The sequence below is a fragment of the Anarhichas minor genome, unplaced genomic scaffold (assembly GCF_050575085.1).
Source record: "Anarhichas minor isolate MPS153535 unplaced genomic scaffold, ASM5057508v1 ptg000053l, whole genome shotgun sequence".
Taxonomy (NCBI): domain Eukaryota; kingdom Metazoa; phylum Chordata; class Actinopteri; order Perciformes; family Anarhichadidae; genus Anarhichas; species Anarhichas minor.
In genome coordinates, this window is record NW_027466499.1 from 671,170 (window position 1) to 685,023 (window position 13,854).

The following is a 13,854-nucleotide window of genomic DNA, read 5'->3' on the forward strand; positions in this document are numbered from 1 at the left end:
TTGTTCTGTAAAATATCACAATTCATGTTCCAACATAAAAAAACACGTCTATTTAGAGAGCAAACAGGTCAAAGGTCATTGGTTTGTACACTTTAAATCATGTGAGAATGTTGAACTGTCGGATATTTAAACTTCTGAACATCTGAAGAATCGATCTTTTAAAGTTAAAAGACTTTATTCCTGATGATTATTTCACAAAATAAAACGTCTATTTGATCCTGATCGCTATCGAACACCTGACGCAGAGCGGACGGCCTTTTTATCACAGCTCCTCCTCAGAGTCCTCCTCCTCCACAGGGTCCTGCTCCTCCTCCACAGGGTCCTGCTCCTCCTCAGAGTTCTGCTGCTCCTCCTCCACAGGGCCCTGCTCCTCCTCAGAGTCCTGCTCCTCCTCCTCAGAGTCCTGCTCCTCCTCCTCAGAGTCCTGCTCCTCCTCCACAGAGTCCTGCTCCTCCTCAGAGTCCTGCTGCTCCTCCTCCACAGGGCCCTGCTCCTCCTCCACAGGGTCCTGCTCCTCCTCAGAGTTCTGCTGCTCCTCCTCCACAGGGCCCTGCTCCTCCTCAGAGTCCTGCTCCTCCTCCTCAGAGTCCTGCTCCTCCTCCTCAGAGTCCTGCTCCTCCTCCTCCACAGAGTCCTGCTCCTCCTCCTCAGAGTCCTGCTCCTCCTCCTCAGAGTCCTGCTCCACCTCCACAGGGCCCTGCTCCACCTCCACAGGGCCCTGCTCCACCTCCACAGGGCCCTGCTCCACCTCCACAGGGCCCTGCTCCTCCTCCACAGGGTCCTGCTCCACCTCCACAGAGTCCTGCTCCTCCTCCACAGGGTCCTGCTCCACCTCCACAGGGCCCTGCTCCACCTCCACAGGGCCCTGCTCCACCTCCACAGGGCCCTGCTCCACCTCCACAGGGCCCTGCTCCATCACCAGCAGCAGGTCCAGCTGTGGTTCTGGTTCTGGTGGAGGTTCGGAGGTCTCCGGCAGCTGGACCAGCGCCTCAGTCAGGGCTGTGATCATCCTCGCCGCCTCCCCTCGATCCTCCACCTGCTGCAGGTTACACACCGATGCGAACGACCTGAGGAGTTACACACAGACCGGTGTCAATACGGAACCACAGAAGAAGTCACTTCAGATATAAAGTGTGTGTGTGTGTGTATATATATATATATATATGAGGAGGCGTTGAGACCTGCAGAGGACGTGTGTCTCTGAGTTCAGAGTGAAGGAAACTTCACTGAGCCAACAGGCCAGAGTCAGAGCCAGCTGATCCAGACCCAGACCTTCCAGACCCCCTTCAGACACCAGCTGAGTCCACCGGGCCTGAAGGAGGACGAGGAGAATCAATACATCAAGACATGAACCAAGACCCAGACGGGTGAGACGGGCCGAGACAGGTGAGACAGGTGAGACGGGTACCTGCAGGAAGTCCCTGAGCACCGGCGTCACACAGACGTGGAGCGGCTGCAGACGACAGCAGCACCCTGATGGGATGAAGACGGTGCCTGTGGACAAAGCGGTCAAACTGTCCCTGAACTCGTCTGTCAGGTGACCACGATGGACATCCACCATCAACACGGTCTCTCTGTTACACTGTGAGACCACATGAGGGCGCCACACCTGCAACGAGGTAAACACAACGTCACGCCATCAACGGAAAAGAGACGAGCTGTCACTGTGATGGATGTCACAATAAGAGCGGGGAGGAAACACATCCGACTGATTCTCAGACCTTGTCGATCCAGATGTGGAGACGTTCCTGGTCCGCGAACCCTTCCTGTCGAGCCTCCAGCAGAACGTTGTCCGGGAACCCTTCAGGAACGCGTGACGCGGCCCCTCTGAAGAACAGCAGCGGGGGCAGGAACGTCCCGTCGGACAGAGCGGAGAGGACCACGTCAAACATGGGGCGGTCTTCAGACGAGCCAAACAGCCGGAGGGCTGAAGGGTTCTGGTCTGAGAACTGGTCTGGGTCAATGAAGATGGAGAACTCGTCCATGCAGCCCACACAGTGAGGAGGAACACCTCTACTCTGAATCTGAAGACCAATCAGTCACAATAAGAACATCATCAATGTGTCCGTTTATTTGAGTTCATCCCTCTGAAGCACAAAACCGCTCACAAGTCAAAGTTGTGAGTTCTTCTATCAGAGAGACGAGCCGATGAACTGATGAACGCAGTCACACGTGCTGACTGACCTGTGTGAGAAGCGACCGTGTGAATGTGCGGCTACTGTCTCTGATGCTCCTCGGTAGTCTTCCTCGGCGGTGGTTTGAGGGCTGCAGACCGAGCTGGTGTCTCAGCATGAAGTCCACGGTCCAGCTGTAACAGTCCACCGGTGGACTGTCCTCGCCCAGAGCGCTCTTCGCCGCCTGCAGCAGGACGGCTTCGCTCAGACTCAGCTGCTGCTCGCGCCGACTCAGCACCCACCTCGCCAACTTCTCCGACTTCCAGCCCCACTTCCTGTCCGTCAGCCGGCGCTCCAGCTGCTGAATCCACGACCGGATCGTCAGAGGGGACGTCTGGAAACGGCGGGAGGCCTGAGGGAGGCCATGGCACAGAGAGGAGAGGACCACTGAGAGCTGGGGGGCCGATAGAGGAGCGACCGAACGCTGAGGAGGATTAAAGTCGTACGTTTACGAGAGAAACCTGAATCATCTCTTTACCATAAAGTGGACACTTGATGTGCTTTAAAAATGCTTCATTTTGTGTCTGTATGTCGTCACGTAGAGTTTGTTTTGACGTTTCCTTCTTAAAGTATAAGAAGCATCAGGTTTAACACCTTAACGGTAACGAGAATGTTTATCTGAACATCCTGTTGTCCAAAATAAATAACAATATATAACCATAATATATTTAATATCTGCTCACCTGCTCAGGTTGTGGGCGGGGCCCCAGGAACTTGATGGTCATGGCGGGGGGGGAGGAGAGGGGGGAGGGGGAAGCGAGGTGTTTGACTGACAGCAGGGTGAAGGTCTGACCGGGGGGGAGGTGGTGGATGGGGATGAAGGCTCCGCCCCCCTGACCTACCGATGATGTCACACTGAGGGGGGGGGGGGGGGGGGGGGGCAATAATAAGTTAAAAAGTAAACTGATTTGATTCAACGACTCAATGGCTGGACAGGAAGTGATGTAAGCACCAGAAGGAGACAGGAGAAGAAGAAGAAAAGGTTTCATCGTGGTTGAGAGCTCAGGATCAAAAGCCTGAGGACGACAGAGTCTCTCTGCACGTTGTTAAAATGTTCCTAAACAAAGAGTTAAGAGATTTAAAAAAACACGTCAGCATTTAGAGCCAACTCCTTCACAATAAAAGCCTTTTGCCTTAACATCCTGAGAGGCTTTTACTGTGAAGGAGCCGCTGATCAGATCATTGATGATCAGTGTTCACCTGTGAGAAGTTTCTTGGTTCTGTGTTTCAGATCCGTTGACTCGCAGCTCTGAAACAACAAACTCAGTTACTACACACTGTGGAAATAATGTGTGTGTGTGTGTGTCTGTCCGTTGTGTGTGCGTTACCGTTGTGTGTCCTCATGATGCAGTGATGTTCTGGCCTCTCTGTCAGGTGATTGGCCATCGAGTCTCCTCTGCAGGTGGTGAATGTGCACGACACACACCTCAAGGTCTGAGCCAACCTGACACACACACACACACACACACACACACACACACACACACACACACACACACACACACACACACACACACACACACACACACACACACACACACACACACACACACACACACACACACAATAATTAACTGTTAATAAACAGCTTTGAATCAATAACTATAAACTATTGATAAATATCAATCATGGGATTACTAATTATTAAATGTTATTAACAGTAAAATATCTATTAATTAAAACCATAGAAGAAGAAGAGGATACCTGGGCTCCGACTGGAAGAGGGTGGGGTACGGAGGGTTCTTCCTGCAGGTGGCATGGTTACTATGGAAACAGATCAACAATCAGACCCAAAATAAACTATGTTGTGATTTAATTCCAACAAACAAATAAAAGTGATGCAGAAATAACGACATAATGATGCAGATTCATAAGAAGTCTGAATTCATGTTTAGTTAGTTCTCTCCACAAGACGACAAACTTTTAAAATACTTGTTTCCTGAATGGAGTCTGGTTCTATCGATGCTAAGCTAACACTGTAGCATCTCCATCAACACTCAACATGACGTCATCTAGGTTTGAATACATCAGCGTGGTTATTGATTATACAGAAACACTTATACACAGTGTCTGCTCTGTACTAATATGAGGTATATTACATATATATAAGATATATATAATATATATACAGTATATATAGATATATCATATATATTATAGGGTGCGACCTACTTGATCATGTGGTTGGCGTAGGACGTGGAGCAGCAGGTGATGAACCTGCAGAGCGAACAGTGGACCAGAGACGGGAAGTGAACCTCAAAGTCCCGAACAGAAGATAGACACTCGACACAGCACTGAGGAGGGCGAGAGACACTGAGAGAGAGAGAGAGAGAGAGAGAGAGACAGACAGACAGACAGACAGATGTTCACAGAGGTTTCATGAATGTCATCATGTTAAATGTTGAACAGGTCGTTCTGTAGCTTCCTCATCTTGTAAAGTATGGACGGTCTTATAAACGTGTGAGAGGGGATGGTACATTATGTTTTAAATGCTATTAGGGACGGGTATGGTTAGCATTTCATGGATACTAAGACTCTTATCAATACTCTTTATCTGTTATTTTTGATTATTATTTTGGGAGAGAAAAAATACGTTAAATTAAGAAAATAATCCACATTTTTTTATTATTCTTGTATGTAAACAAATAGTGTCTTTCTTGAGTTCTAAAATCTTTAAAACACATTCTCAGCTAATCTTATTATCTCAGAGATCATCGTTCACTGATAACTCCGTATCGATACTCTGGGTTTTTACTACTTGAAGACTTTTAGTAGATCAGTATTTGTGTTCGTCTCAAACAGCTGATCCACGTCAGGTGACTTGTTACTTCAGTTCACTTTAAGAACAAATATCACTGAACAAAAGTGGAGACACCAAGTTCTCACTGTAAAGGAGAAACAGAGGAAGACAACAGGAAGTACGTTAGCTTGTGTTAGCTTGGTACCTCTCCTGAGTTATGGCGGAGAGCAATGGTCTCAGACTCCTCACTGGTTTCCTCTTAAGAGCTTCACGTTTGCGCGGCTGCGGCCGGACGACATTGACCATCTGGAACACAGAAGAAGACGAGTACAGAACACGTGATGGATCCGTTAACGTGCCCAGTTAGCATGCAGGTATAGTGTTATCGTGTTAGCATGCCAACACGCTGACATTTAGCAGGTATAGTGTTAGTGTGTTAGCATGCCAACACGCTAACGTTTAGCAGGTATAGTGTTATCGTGTTAGCATTAACATTAGCTAACATTAGCTATTATTATTAAAAGTGTTATCTAAAGACTGACCTTGCATGGAGCGCCTGCTTGCTTTAGTTCTTCATTCTCACGTCCTCCGACCACACAATACGTTCTCACAGTCACCTGCAGACAGAAAGAGTCCAACTCACTGATCTCAGATCAGAACTACAAACATGTTTTAATATCCATGACCTTGTTGTTGACTACAGGTGAACCCACCTTGGTTCCAGGTTTGAGTCCGATGAGTTGTGGAGGTCTGATGTGGGTTCTGTGGTTCACTTGGTGTTCAATACGTTCTCTGACGTACAGGAAGTGGAGACGACACTTATCACAGCCGAACACGTGCTTCTTCTACACACACACACACACACACACACACACACACACACACACACACACACACACACACACACACACACACACACACACACACACACACACACACACACACACACACACACACACACACACACACACACACACACACACACAGGAGTAGAATAGAGTACAGTAGAGTGAAATAAAAGTAGAGTAGAGTATCTGGTGTCTGGCGAAGTGCTGCTGGTAGCAGTGTTTAGTCTCAGTAAAAGAGCAGAGTAGAGTATAAATAGAGTTCAATAGAGTATACATGGAGTAGAGTATGAATAGAGTATAAATAGAGTATGAATAGAGTATGAATAGAGTATAAATAGAGTATAAATAGAGTATGAATAGAGCACGAATAGAGTAGAGTATTAATTGAGTATAAATAGAGTTTAATAGAGTATAAAAGAGTACAAATAGAGTAGAGTATTAATTGAGTATAAATAGAGTATGAATAGAGTAGAGTATTAATTGAGTATAAATAGAGTTTATTAGAGTATAAAAGAGTATAAATTGAGTATGAATAGAGTATGAATAGAGTATAAATAGAGTATGAATAGAGTATAAATAGAGTATAAATAGAGTATGAATAGAGTACCTGGTGTCTGGCGAAGTGCTGCTGGTAGCAGGTGTTGCTGCGCATCACTCTCAGACAGTATTGACACAGAAGGTGTTTAGTGTCAGAGTGAATCTGCTGAAAGTGAGACCAGACGTCTGAGTAGAAGGACGACCTGAAGTCACACACCTGTAGAGACACACACACACAGTAAACACACACATACCGGTAGAGACACACACACAGTAAACACACACACACCGGTAGAGACACACACACAGTAAACACACACACCGGTAGAGACACACACACAGTAAACACACACACACCGGTAGAGACACACACACAGTAAACACACACACCTGTAGAGTCACACACGTTAAACACACACACCTGTAGAGACACACACACGTTAAACACACACACCTGGCAGACGTAGGGCATCTCTCCTGGTTTGTGAGAACTCTTCATGTGCCACAGAAAAGCTGCTTCACTGACGAACTCCAGCTCACAGATTTTACACTTCGCTGTTAAGAACAAAACACACACACACACACACTTCTATTGATTAGTGATAAAGTTTTACTGACGATGGTTCTCCTCCAATACTCAGTAGAACATGTGTTTCTAGTCTCTGATCTCTGATAGTGTTTCATTGTAAACAACCAATCAGAGGAGAGCTAGCAATGTTAGCCGCACCGCTAACGGCTAACCAATGGAGGTTCACTTCAGTTACATTATGATGCCTTCAAGCTCTGCTCAGTGAACATGAGTACTGGCTGAAGGTACATTATAACTTATCATGTGTTCACATGTCATCTGTAAAATGTAGTTTTAGTGATAAACTTGAGTAAATCCAGTAGTTTGAAGGAGATGTTTTCACATGAATATAAAATAGATATTAGAGATGAATTAGAACATTTCGCAAGACATTTTGACAGCGTGGCTGCTACTGCCTGAAGACATTGCAATATATATACATACACACATGCCGATGTTACCGGTAGTATTGTTGAGGTTCAATTGAGATATCACTTCTCTCTTTTCTGCATTTGAGATTCATACTCTTGGATTGAATCTTGTATTCGTGACGGACAGTCTTGAACTTGAGAGCAGCTGTTGCTTCATAGAAACACATCGATGTCACCTATGTAAGGCAGAAATAAAACCACCAGCAGAGGAAAGACCCTGAACGCGTCGACATCATTTCATCGTTTGTGGTGATGGGTGCACCTGGGTGTTACAGGCAGACTGATTAAGAATAGTTAGAGTAGACGGGGATTTTCAACAAAACTACCTGTCAAACCTCTGGCCCCTACCCCAAAACCAACATATAGGTACCATGAGAGAGATAAGATTCTGCTGAACGCGGTGATGTAGTTTTTATGTTTGTGGTGTTAAACATGTGAGCTCCAGAGCAAAATACAAAACTGGTACCATCTGCTTTCTTTGAGAAATGAGTGGTGAGGTTCAACATGGAGTCTAATGGAGCAGTTGGTTGGAGTTCATGTCGCTCTGCGGCTCTTTGAGAGTCCGTTGGATTCCAATGACACTTTACTGCGACCAGCACAACATTTCCTACATTTTGACCAAAAATGGTGTATAAAGAGTAAAAACTGTGGGAATGGGAGCAATTTGTTTTGAAAAATCACAGAATACTTTTCATGCTCCGCTCCACTCTGGCGGTGATGTCATCACTCAAGCGCTGAACATTCTGTGACTCGTCAACACGGACCCAAAGTTAACAAACCCCATTCAAGTGAATGGAGAAATTTCGCTTCGTTTTTCGCGATTTTCGGGAAAACATCTGGGTGAATCTCTGAGAACAGTCATAGCAAACGATTCCCGATCAGGCCGCACGTTTTGATGTACGTTCTGTGGGAGGAGAAGCGCGCCAAACTTTTGTACGGAAGATAGAGAATAAGAAGAATAGTAAAGCTGCAGGATTATAGTCAGTGTGCTGCACAAAGGCTGCAACAGAACTAAGAGCTGTTTACAACACACTAGGAAGCACATTATAATACTTCTTTAGTGTGTGTGTGTGTGTATCACCGACTGGTACTGACTGTGGACTGGTACTGACTGTGGACTGGTACTGACTGTGGACTGGTACTGGTACTGACCTGTGGACTGGTACTGGCTGTGGACTGGTACTGGTACTGACTGTGGACTGGTACCGACTGTGGACTGGTACTGGTACTGACCTGTGGACTGGTACTGGTACTGACTGTGGACTGGTACTGACTGTGGACTGGTACTGGTACTGACTGTGGACTGGTACTGACCTGTGGACTGGTACTGGTACTGACCTGTGGACTGGTACTGACTGTGGACGGCCTCTATGTGACACTGCAGCTTGAATGGAGACAGGAAGTGACGGAAGCAGTGAGGACACTGAGAGTCCGGATCGTCTCCGTACTCCTGAGACATGGAGGACACGTGCTGCTTCATGTGAGACATCAACCTGTCGGACGGAGAAGTTTTATTAGTTTCTATTATTGTTTAAGTATTTCACTTCTTTACCAATAAAGAGTTTATAGAATATCATGTTTAGCAGTGAAGCTGAAACCATTAATGATATATAAATATAAATATAAATACATATATATATATATATATATATATATATATATATATATATATATATATATATATATATATATATATAGTGTATATAAATGTATATAAGTGTATAACTCACCTGATGTTGTTGCTCAGGGTCTCAGGACAGTGGATGCAGCGATACGGTCCCGTGAACCTTCGGTCCACCACGACTGGTCTGGAGCTCCGTCCCGGGTCACATCCGTAGTAGAAGTCCTCCACCATTATCACCAGTTTACCATGGGGGGGGTCGGGTGACGGTTCGGACGGGTCCCGCTGGGGGCTGCAGGAGGGGGGGGGTGCCGGCGGGCTGGGGAACCGGTTCGACAGGAAGTTGTCAGACGGTCTGTGGGTCCTCTGGAGTCCCGGTCTAGTCTTAGATACCTTGCTGGAGGTCTGAGGGTCTCTGGAGGTCTTCTTCTTGTCTCTGCTCCTCCTCAAGTGTTTCTTCTTCTTCTTCTTCAGGTTCTTTAGACTCTGAGCGATCGCAGGGCTGCACAGCTGGAGTAGGAGGAGGAGTTAGAGAGAAGGGGGGGGTCGGGGTCAGGATGTGTGATGTCACAGCAGAAGGGGCCGTGGCCAGAACACTTACACACATGAACCCTCTGAGCTCCGTGATGAGTTTGTACTGAGACCTGCAGGCGAGACAGTCCGGAGGTGAGACAGGTCCTGAAGGGAGACAGACAGACGACAACTTTAAAAACTCTAAAAAAATAATTTAAATGAATCATTGCTTTTTTGCTTTTTTTGGTATTTAGGTCAGACACATATGCAACGCTGATTACCGTAATATGTGTGGTATTTGTTATAAATGTACGTTGGTACATAGAGGGTGATAAGAAGCTGTACTTGGAGGGACTTAGGACCCAGGGGAATGTAGGTGAAGGAAAAAGGAAGAGACGGAAGAGACGCCACACAAACAGCTGTTCACCGCTCGCTGCCGGTTCTTGTGTTAAAAATGTCCGCTTAATAATAAAAAAAAAACTGCGTTAACGCGCGATAATATAATTGTCGGCGTTAATTAATGAATGCGTTAACGCGATAATAACGTGTTAACTTGCCCAGCACTAGTTTTTACACAATCTGGTTAAAGTAAACGCTTTATTTGTGGAGAGATTTTAAATGAGAACATGAAGAATAAAATGTTTTAGATTAATATACATTTTAAGCTTCGTTTCGTTTTCTTTTATTGACGGAAGCGTACCTTTCACACGATGCGTTCAAGGACCGTCAGAAACATGAAACTCTTTACGATGATGATGTTTTTGTAGTTTCTGGCGGTGATGAACGTAGCTTAAAGAAAACATGCTCTCTTCCAGTGGGTTAGCATCTCATGAATAGTAGCTTAAATATTGTGTTGTGTTTGAGGGACTTGGGAATACGAAGGACTGAAGTAACAAACCTTTGAGCTGCAGCTTGTGAGGAGCCGCCGGTCTTCTGCTGATGGGGGGGGGCGGCTTGGTGGTCTCTGGGTACACCAGGGTCCAGGGTGAGGTCAGGGTCAGGGTCCACGGAGAGGACGGGGGGCTGGATCTGAAGTCCACGTTCAACACCTTCTGAGCTGCTTCACCTGAGACCACACCTGGACCACAGAGGGGGACAAGAGAACAGGTCTGAGGTCTAGACCACAGAGGGGGACAAGAGAACAGGTCTGAGGTCTGGACCACAGAGGGGGACAAGAGAATAGGTCTCAGGTCTGGACCACAGAGAGGGACAAGAGAACAGGTCTGAGGTCTGGACCACAGAGAGGGACAAGAGAACAGGTCTCAGGTCTGGACCACAGAGAGGGACAAGAGAACAGGTCTGAGGTGTGGACCACCACCTCCTCCTGTGAACGTGATCCAGCAGGTGTGTGTGTTTACCTGTGATGATTGGGGAGGGGTCTTCCTCAGGATCAGTGGTGGTGCTGCAGGTGGGTCTGACTGCAGGATTGTGGATCTGGACTGTAGTGAACCCGCTGGCTGAACCTCCAGGATGAGCGTTGAGCTTCAGCTCTGCAGCGCCGCCTGCAGGACCAACACGGAGACCAAACTGACTCTTCTTCTCATGTCTGCATCCTGCGTTAGCTTAGCATAAAGACAGCTAGCCTGTTTCTGTCCAAACGTAACAAACCTCAACTCTCAGAATCACAGATTAAAAACAGTTTTCTGCTTCATCGTTTCTTTTCTTAAATAGTTTATCTTTGATCTCAAAGTGTATCTCCTCTTTATGAACAACAACATCTTTGTGGACTTTATTTACAATAGTCTGTGTGTCCGTCTGTGTCTGTCTGTCTGTCTGTCTGTCTGTCTGTCTGTCTGTCTCTCTGTCTGTCTGTCTGTCTGTGTCTCTCTCTCTGTCTGTCTGTCTGTCTCTCTCTCTGTCTGTCCATCTGTCTCTCTCTCTGTCTGTCTGTCTGAACTGTACTGACCTCCAGGCAGCAGGACGAGCCGACCGTTCACCTTGAATCCCAGAGGAGCAGCTGAAGACTGAAGAGACAAACACACGATATTATTTATGACATAAATTTGTGAAAAGTAAAATACTCAAATGTGACAACTTGCTCTTTTAATTTTTTTTGAATCGTTGTCTTGAGTTCTGAGATGTTGAGATTAAACAATGAATCGATTAAATGGGAAATAAACCTAAAATGTCAAGTTGCAGCCGGAGCTTTATTGTGAAAATCCACCCGTCACTACAAGGAGCCGCTCTGTTTAAACACACGGTGGTTAAAACGCTGCGATGTGATTGGCTGCTGTACTCTTCACGTTACCTGTGGTGTGCTGTGGAGTGGGGGGGGGCTGCAGCTGCTGACTGGTTGAACTGGGATGGGGATGATCCGGACTGGTGGGAGTTCTGGTTCCTCTTCATGATCTAGAGCTGAAACATCTCATCACATATTAATATTAACATTAATATTCATGATTTTATACACTTTTCTCTTCTTCTTTGTGTACCTGTCTGTCTACCTGTCTGTCTCTCTATCAATCTGTCAATACTGCCTGTAACCTGAACAATATCAACATATCACACAGGTTCTCTGAAAATGATACATTCACAATATACATGTATCTCACGTATTAACATTTTGAATATTAGTAGATTAGATCTGATCAGATTACATTACATTAGATTAGATTGGTACGTTATTAATCCTGCTAGGGGACATTTTTTGCTCCAGCAGCATTTATAGGTTCAAGTAAAGCAATGAAAATATTAAATATAAAAATGCACAATATATACAATAAAATAGAGTAATAAAATGAACTCAGTAGAATATTGGTGAGCATGTAAACAACTGATCCAGCAGGTTTGTTCACCTTCATCATGTTCCTCCTCTTCATCTCTCTGCTGCTCGTCTTCATCACAGAACATCAGCAGGTCTCCTCTTCCTCCTCCTGCTGCTGCTCTCTGCTCCTCCATCACCTGCAGAGAGGACTCACCTGTCAGACTGTTACATCATCACTGAACGGTTCAATGACTCATTCATTGATTACTTCAGTCATTAACTTAATTAAATAATATAAAAGATAAATACATGACGTATGTCTTCTTCACGTCTCACTGAGGATGTGAATCAAATGATCAACAACCTGATCTGAGAGCAGCGCTGAGTGAATGAAGGAAACACTGAACTTTATACTGACACCAACAAGCAAATACACATCTCTATATTCACACAGACGGACAGTGAGTACTTATATCTCACTAATATTACTTTACCTGTTTATCGACATATGTTTTCTATCGTTTATTCTATTCTTATTTTAGTTTTATACACCTCTTATTGTTTTATTTCTTATTATTTATTTATGCTACAGGAACAACCAAAATCCTCTCTAAAGGTTAAATTAACATGTAATCATATTATACATTATAATATACAAACATCCTTAACATTATTTAATCAACACATTTATCTTTAGCCTGTACTAGCTCCTGTTAGCTCTGTTAATTATAATATAATGGGAATTCAACTAATATTCTACTTTCATATTTTACAAAAATAAGATTTAAATAACACAGTAGATAATAACTAATGTGGTTTAAAGTAGTTCTCACGAGGTTATTAACACGTTAACTGACCAAGAACATAACAAGAAGCCACACTCTCTGAAAGTGTTAGCTCAGTCAGTTAGCAAGCTAAGCTAGCAAGCTAAATGCTAATTAAAACACAATGTAGCTACATAGCTAATTAAAACACATAGTAGCTGCACAGCATGCTAAATGCAGAAGATCACTGACTTGTCACTCACTTTGCGTCTACTTATCTTCACTTTACACGTTATAAACGAACTGTGAGTCTTGTATTTTAGTGCAGTGATGTTCCTGCTGCACACAGCAGCAGCTAGCCACCACTGCTAACAAGCTAACAGCTAGCCTAGCAGCTACTTAGTGACTTGATTAACTGTGATATCCGCTTAAAAGAGCGGAGCGGACATCTGCTTACCTTCTCCGGACTTTTTATATGTCAAATAAATACTTATTCCGAGGAAATTTCAGTTAAAAACGGCGTATTTCTCCGAATAATGAGTGAATGTGAGTGATCTTCATGTGCTGGATAATGTTAGCTGTTAGTTGGGCACCGAGCACCGTTTGGGTCTATTTTCTGTAACTGTATCCCTCCGCCGCTCCGCTCCTCTTACTGGGAGTAGTAATGAAACGAAGGCGGAGGGATATCTGCAAAAACGTTCATAATGTTTTTTCTTAAATTATTTATAATTAAATTCACCCTCGCGTTTAAGAGGACAAACGTAGAAGACGACTTCGTCTTCGTATAAACGCCATAAAACGTAATCCAGCGGAGCGTTAATGGTGAATTTAACCTAACATCCGCATGCTAACGGTGATTAGCATGCTAACTTGGTTAAACATGGTTTATTTAAAGCGATTTAACGTTGTACGCTCACTAAATGTGATTCAAACGTTTACACGACAGCGTAAATA